The sequence below is a fragment of the Leuresthes tenuis genome, unplaced genomic scaffold (genome assembly GCF_036924035.1).
Source record: "Leuresthes tenuis unplaced genomic scaffold, fLeuTen1.0.hap1 SCAF_19, whole genome shotgun sequence".
Classification (NCBI taxonomy): domain Eukaryota; kingdom Metazoa; phylum Chordata; class Actinopteri; order Atheriniformes; family Atherinopsidae; genus Leuresthes; species Leuresthes tenuis.
The window spans coordinates 22,338,791-22,347,038 of NW_027325373.1; the positions used below are offsets into that span (position 1 = coordinate 22,338,791).

The 8,248-nt window shown below is 43.5% G+C and overlaps 2 non-coding genes across 2 annotated transcripts; both read right to left on the reverse strand.

Annotated features, from left to right (window-relative positions):
• Positions 1 to 5,128: 5,128 nt before the first annotated feature.
• LOC140277617 (U2 spliceosomal RNA) lies at positions 5,129 to 5,319 on the reverse strand. Its single transcript, XR_011909122.1, has one exon. It is a non-coding gene; the product is annotated as a U2 spliceosomal RNA (small nuclear RNA).
• A 304-nt stretch (positions 5,320 to 5,623) lies between these two features.
• LOC140277600 (U5 spliceosomal RNA) lies at positions 5,624 to 5,733 on the reverse strand. Its single transcript, XR_011909107.1, has one exon. It is a non-coding gene; the product is annotated as a U5 spliceosomal RNA (small nuclear RNA).
• Positions 5,734 to 8,248: the final 2,515 nt, after the last annotated feature.

Here is an 8,248-nt window from a genome sequence, read left to right on the forward strand (position 1 = left end):
ACTCCTCGGCTGACGGGTCCTTGCACAGGAAACAGTATTGATTCGTTTACGACTCAACTCCTTGGGTCTTCGTTCATTTGTCACTTTTCAAATTCTACGTTTCATTTGACAGGCTGAAGAGCAGTAGGCACAACAGTTCGTTCACAAACCGGATCATTAATCTCATAGACTATTCTACCATCAACAACTTGGAAACCACAATCGACTCTCTAGATGCAGAAAAAGCATTTGATGGAGTGAACTGGAAATTTTTATTCGCAGCATTAAACAAATTCGGGTTTGGGTCACACTTTATCAACTGGATAAGGATATTAAATAGCTCCCCAAATACATGTGTCAGGACAAATGATCAAACTTCTCCAAGCTTCAGCCTGCAGAGAGGTACACGATAGGGTTGCCCACTTTCTCCCTCACTTTTTGCTATTTTCATCAAACCTTTAGCAGCTTCTATCAGACAAGATAGAAATATTAAAGGCATCCAATCCCAAAATATTGAGCATAAAATAAGTCTTTATGCTGATGATGTATTACTTTTCCTTCAGAACTCACAGATGTCTCTCACTCACATGATCACACTCATAAATAAATTCTCAGCACTTTCTGACTACTCTATCAACTGATCTAAGACCACAGTTCTGCCCATTAACTGTAGGGTCCAGAATATACCTGCGATCACTTTACAGTCAGGAAATATTAGATATTTAGGCATAAACATTTCCTCCAGGCTCTCAGAGCTAACAAAGCTAAATTAAGTGCAATTATTAAAGAGAGTAGAGGACGATCTCTCTCGTTGGAAGTCCTTACCTATATCACTTATGGGGAGAGTTACAACCATTAAAATGATGTTACTACCAAAAGTTAACTATATGTTCTCAATGATCCCCATAAAACCATCTGCTACTTGGTTTAAGTCACTAGATTCATGCATCTCCAAATTTCTGTGGAAAGACAAACCACCACGTATTAGTTTAAAAACCCTACAGACAGTGGTGGATTAGATTTACCAAATTTTCAGCACTATTCCTTAGCCAATAGGTTACAATATATATCAAAATGGTTTAAACCTTGTTGTTGTCACAGTTCCCAGAGACGTTGTAATCGTTGAGGATTCTATATTCACCCCCTCATTAGAGGCACGTGTTGCAGATTGATGACACTGAATCTTCTTCTCTGTTCATTGCTGGCATCATTCCCAGCATCCTTTTGTATTTCTGGTTTGTCAGTCCTCTCTCTTCGTTCACCGGAGTCTTCGTCTCTTTGTCCTTGAGTTTGGTGATTTTTTCTTCTTTTGATGCCTTGACACAGTGTGACAGGTGATACCACGTGGGAGATCCTTTAACTTGGACTGCTGTCCCTGTGCTGCGAAATGGCTGTGCTGCTCAAATGGTCTCTCCTTCATCATATACACAGTTATTTATACATCACCTTCCACCATGAAGCGTTGTCCCTTTTTGTTTCTCTCTTTGTTCTTAAAATGCTTTTATGCATGTCTAAAACCAATCCATTAAATTAGATCATTTTGGCACTAAAGCGATCTACAACGTGCTTGGTCGCAATGCTGCTCATCTGTGGTAAACAGCTCTTCAGAAAGGCATTCTTCAATTTATTTCACTAATTTTATGTAATAATTTTGTGATTTCCTACAAAACTACACTTCTTCTCCCATCTGTCTGAGTATTTAATATTGTCTGGGTCCTGTTAAAACATGTATTTTTCTCATCTAATTCCTTGTTTGCTTTAAAACAAGTATTCCCCATTTTCTATCCCTTAAGTAGCCAACCAGTTTGTATGGAGTACACTGGAGCAACTTGACTGATCAGTAAAACACTGCTTTTGTTGTCACCGCAAGGCTTCCCCCATCGGTTGTTTCACTGAGACACTACTGAGTAACTATAACTCAACACAGTTTATACACATAACATTCATATACATACTAACAAACAAACAAACAATTATTTATCGCAATTTTCTCATCTCTGTTTGAACGTACACCCAGGTAAATATTCCTGTAGTCTTCTCATACCGACTATGGACCCATTCATTGTTTAACTTCACTGTTTTGCAAATCCTAATTGAATATTACACATTGACATTGAACTTTACTGGATAAGCAGGTCTTCATTGCATTCAGCAGCCTATATGTGAGCATCTATGTGTAAGCTGTTCTTCTTTGCATTTATCAGCAGCAAGCAATTCTTCATTGCACATCCATATGAAAATAGTAAAACAATTCCAATGCGTTAGCGAAACCTTCTATATCAGGAGTGTCTATCATGATGCTGGGAATAGAACCTGTTTCCCAGAATAGTTCAACCTTCATTACTCAACTGATCATAACTCCGCAATGAGCACATTTCAAAGTATCATTCCTCTACGTGTATTCAAAAATCTATGTGTAAATGTTTAATATTTCTTATATTTGTTGATGTCATTCTGTGTGCATGTGGCCTAAACCCAATCTCTGTGTGGCAATTTTAATTTAAACAAGTTGAACTCTGCCTCTGATCATTTAAAAAAGGTGTGTACCAATATCAACCTTTCTCAGGTAATTACTGATCCTACAAAACCAAACTTAAGAGATCCTTCAAGGTTGTCCCTGATTGGCTCAATCTTAACAAATCAAAGGTAGAAAATCCGCAGTATCTGAACTTGGTGTTAGTTATCACTGCTCAATAGCCTGTATCAGAATTGCAAAAATGAAAACATTAGGTCCACGCTTGGTATCCAGATCCTGAAACATCTCCATGAGCAGGCTTTTTTTTTAACTGATCTGTTGAATATACTTTTTGTAAATCTTCTAATTCCATAGTTGATAAACACGCCCCTTTTAAAAAGTATAGAACTTAGAACAGGTCTAGTCCCTGGCTTTCGACAGAACTGTCTTCTTTACTTTTTTTTTTTTCCCCTTATCATGTTCAGCATTATGGCAGCAGAATTGTAGTCTGAATACCTTTGATGCCAAACAGATTTGCTTTGCCAAGGGAAGTTTTATAAATGTAAAGCTCCCCTTGATGCCCATTTATTTATTTCTGTTTACAATATATGACATGTAATAGAACTGAACCGGACCGGGGGACAAGGAAAGAAGAAGAGGAAAGAAGAGGAAACAGAACAAAAATAGAAACAAAAACCAGACAACCAGCTGCTACACCTGTAAAAAACAAAACAGACAACAATCCATGGCCTCTGAGGAGAATCCAGCCTTAGCGCCAGGAGCACCTGAAAGCAGACAAGCAGAGAAAAAACAAACACACAAACAAACAAAAACAAGCACAAGAAGCGGCAATCGCATACAACACAGCTGTGGATATAGATGACCTGAGACGACATGATAATACATCAACTGCTTAGCGACCATGCTACTGGACTAATGAATGTAGTTGTGTGTGTGTGAGAACATGCAACACCCATGGCACAGGACCTACATGATAACCGTGCTTAGTTATGAGTGTATAAGCGTACAGGGCCACAATCCACAGCCCCCCCAAGCAATCAGAAGCAGGCAGAGAGGGCCACAAGACCCAGGCCACCAGCAGCCCCCACAGAGCACAGAACCCAGGAAGCCCACCGCAGGGGCAACCACGCATCCATCCAGAAGACTGCAGAGGAAGCCCCCGGAAAGAGCCCCCATAAGCATAGGGCAGAGGCCCTCCGGGAGCCAGGGGCAACAGCCCACCGACGTCGCCAGGCCCCAGCCGCCCAGACATGGGCCGTGCACTGGATCCGGGTCCCAGGAGCCCGAGCGCCCCCAAACCCCCCGGCAGAGGCCCCACCCAATACCCAGGAGGGCCAAGCGCCCCAGACAGCCACACAGTGGATGAGCGCCTGCCCCAGCACCCCTGGCCAAGTGCCCTGGGAGTCAAGACGTGCCCACAGGTGGGTGAAGTCGCGAGAGGCGGGGAGAGGCCACGCCGCCCCCCCCATCGGGAGAAGCACAGGCAGGCCAGGCGACAGCAAGTCCAAGATCCAGGCCCAATCATTAACACACACACTTTCATGTCCCATACATCCACACGTCCTCCCTCCCTCGACTCCGCTGGGGTGTAGTGCGGCGGGCACACCAGGGGGCCAGTAGCCCCCCAGCCACCACAGACCCCAAACCAGCAGAACAATTAATTAATCCTCCTGGCCCCTCCCGCCCCGAGCAGCAACCAGGAAGCAGGGGTGTGCGAAGAAGACCCCTCCCCTCACCCTTCTGGCTCTTCAATATTTTCTAATAGTGAGCAATTAAAATTGAGGGGCAGCCAAACTTGTAGAACTGGGAGCGTGGCCCTCTGGGCAGCCTACATACCCAAAGAGCCCCGCCCACCAGATGCCACTCAGTGTAACCACCCCCCAAGACCTAATGTGTGTGTGTGAGTGTGTTTGATAAGTAGTAATGTCTAAGGTGTAATTAAAACAGGGGCGGGGAACTGCAGAGTGCAACTACTGCAGAGTCCACTACACCCCACCGAACACACACGCCCCCAAAACCCTTCATGTGTGAGTGTGTGCTGTGTACAGGAGCCAGAAGGGAGAGGGGTTTGGGGATATACACCGGGGGAGCTACTCTCCCCCAGAGAGGGCAGCCAGGGACTGGCTGCAATAGGCATCCCCGCTACCAGGGAGCCAACACAGGACAGGAGGGCCTGATGTCTACCAGGCTCGGGGCCTGCAGCGACCATATTACGGGAGCTACAGTACCCCCAGAAGATACCCATCCCACCCCAACCCACTCAACCCAACCCCACCCCGGAGGACCTCTACAAAAAACAAACAAACAACAACAAAAAACAAACAAACAAACCACCCGGTCACAACAGTCGCAGCAGCCCGAGCCTGAGACCCACCATCACCCAGGCCCCCCCAGGCCCCCCCTCAACAGGTGCGCTCTTGTGAAAAAGCAAACAGCGGCAGCAACAAAAACACCACGGGAACACCGTATTGAGGCTTTGTTCTAACTGCTCATTTGATATGGCGTTTCTTTCAAGCAATTCTCCCGGTTAGCCCGCACTCGGCTCGCTCCCAGAGCCGTGTTAAATTCTACTTCGCATTCACTCTCTTTTCTCAGCAGACTAAAAGAAAGTTTCATCTTGGGCTCCCTGAAACTTCCATCCTGCACCGCTGTTTGCTTTTTCACAAGAGTAGAGAAGAGCGCACCGTTCCCAGCGGCACTGCAGTACCGGGTCAATGCTTGGAGTGAACGGAGCAAGCTACTTTTTCAACTCCTATTGCTAAAAATCCATTTAATATGTAGTCCTCGTATAGAGGACATATCAGATATTAAACTGATAAGAACAGATACTACACTTGATCTTAGCCAAAAGGCAGAGAAGCGATAACTGTCCACTGGTTCACGTCCGAGGGCCCTTCCTAGCACAATGCGCACTTGTAGCGGTGTTCTTTTCATGGCCATAGGTGGCCAGAGTGTCACTTTGCACCACCCGCTGCACTGAGCACTCTTCAGCCCTTTTAAATGGTATAACTTTGCACTCCCGCACGCTCCAGCGAGCACCATTCAAGCAACAACTTTGCACTCCAGCTTCGAACATCGGCACAGTCGCAACAAGTAAGGCGACTCTACTCAGAGAAGTCACTCTGCACAGTAACAAGATTTCTTTTGCACAGACAGAAAGGGCTTCACCGGCAAAGGTAAAGCCTGCCAAAAATAGAAACAACTCATTAGTGCTGCTCTCCACAGAAATCTTTAGTAAAAGGCGAAAGACTTGTCATTATGAAGAGAAACCAGAGTACGATTATCCGTCACTGCGGGAGCAGGGCATCAGGCTAGTTGGCATAGCCACCTTCCCCATGGTGAGCTTTGCTTGGTTGAGACGCTTGCTCCCCCCCCTTGCTCCTCGGCTGACCAAGTAGGAACAATCGGGCCCTATTCGATGGCTGCCTTGTCTTTTACTCTGTGCAAAAGACAAGGCAGCCACAAACACCATGGGAACACCGTATTGAGGCTTTGTTCTGACCGCTCATTTGGTGTCGCGTTTCTTTCAAGCAATTCTCTCGGTTAGCCCGCACTCGGCTCGCACCCAGAGCCGTGTTAAAGTCTACTTCGCATTCACTCTCTTTTCTCAGCAGACTCTTGGGATTTTATCTATAAAATGAATTCCTTCACTCAAACTATGTTAAAACTGCTTTGTCCTTCATATTTACCATGTCTTGAAAGATTTAAACAAAAAAAAACAACGTTGTACTTTGCAGTAAAAGAAAGAGCAAATCTAAAGTTTCAGGAATCCGAGAATAAGCTTACTTTCATGAGTTCTTCACGATTTCGGATTTTGCTATAAAATGAATTCCTTCACTCAAACTAAATTAAAACTGCTAAACCGCTAATCTGTTACATGTAAGGCAGATGTCAAATTCACCGAAATAGGATTATTCGGTATTCGGCTAATCGAGCTGAAGCAGCTTCGGTAAAAGAGTATAAGTTGAAGAGTTTGTGAATAAAGGTGTGCGCACACATAGTGAGCTGTAGGAAAATAGGCAGGGAGCAATGCCGGGTGGGGCATATGTTCTTGTATGTTGTCTGACTGTTTGATTTGAATGTGTTGTGTAAGTGTCCTGTTGAATGTTACATGTTTGGGCTTTGACACTTCACTGTGGTTGTTAACTGTGTGGTGTGACCTGAAATGTTATATGTTTGGGCTGTGTGACATGCTTAATGCTTGTCAGTAGCTACCCACTTATTCATATATAGCAACTGACAACATAAGAAGTCTGGACATACTTTGATAGTAGTTGTAGAAGTATCCTTATTGATAATAGATAAACTAATTCATATTGATAGAACAGTAGATGAACAGGTGCCTGCACATGTCTCACGAAAATAAAATGGGTGTATGATTGCTGACGGCAGAGCAATACTGCCAAACTTATGAGTTCTTGTGGCAAACTTGATTCAGTGTCTTGACGTGTATACGCTGTTTCGCTGACTTGATTGTCACAAGAAACAAAGTGTGTTTGATAAGATCCGACCATTTTATTACGGGAGGATCAGTATGTATGGATTCTGATGTGACTGATAAACCCATTCGTATCGTAAGCATAATCTAATACGTGAGACAACCCCCTGGTACACAATCAAAAAAAAAAAAGAGAGAGCGGTTTTGTGTCCCCACAGTCCATAATGTAGAAAAGAGAGAAAAAAGCCTTTCTGATTTGGTGTGTGTGCTCATAGTGCAGAGTGTAGAGAAAAGAAAGCCGTTTTGGTGTCACGGGTGTTGTGACTTACACACACACATTTCTAAATTGAGAAAGGAAATTATTTTAGAGGAAGTACTAGAGTTTAGATCTCACATTTGTTGATAGGCATTCATTTATTTCTTCACTTCTGATGAAGTTTCAACAATAAACAACAAACTTTGTATTATGAGAAAGAACCAGACTCATTCTTCAGGAATCCGAAAATAAGCTCTATTTTAAGAGTTATGCACAAATTCAGATTCTCCTTTAAAACGAATTCCTTAACTCAAACCAAGTTAAGACTGCTTTGTCCTTCATATTTATTCATGTCTAATCAAGTTTCAATGATAAACAACATCGTACTTTGGAGAATGGGAAAGAACTTCTTCGGCAATAAGCATCTCTCGACAAATGACGAAGTACAGATTTTGCTATAAAATTATAATATCCTGAGAAAATATCCTTATTTATCCACTTCAAATCAAGTTTCAATAATTAAAAAAAATTTGTAGTTTGAGAAAGAACAACTTAATCTTCAGCAATCAGTATAAAAAGAGGGTAAGAAAAGGTGCAAATGCCAACCATACATACCTAAAAGGTGGAGCGGAAGTATTCGGCTGCAAGTAGGTGTGAATGTCCGACCATAATTTGTAAAAAGCGGGTAAGAAAAGGTTCGAATACCCGACTATATATTAACAAAAGCAGGAGGAGAGGTCTTCGGATGAGAGTGGGTAAGAATTTCCAACCATAATCTATAAAATGCGGTGAAAAAAAAGGTGTGAAGGCCCCATAGAACACTAAAAGGTGGAGCGGACGTGTTCGGCTGCAAGAAGGTGTGAATGTTAGACTATATTTGGTGAAAAGCAGGTGAAGCAAGGTCTGAATGCCCAACCTTACATCTTCAAAAGCGAGATCAGAGGTGTTTGGCTGCAAGAAGGCCATAGTTTGCCAAAAGGGGGTAAGGTGCGAATGACCGACTAAATATCAACAAAAGTGGGGGCGGAGGTCTTCGGATGCAAGTGGGTGTGAATATCCCACCATACAAGTATGGTGGAGAGGAAGCTGTGAATGGCCG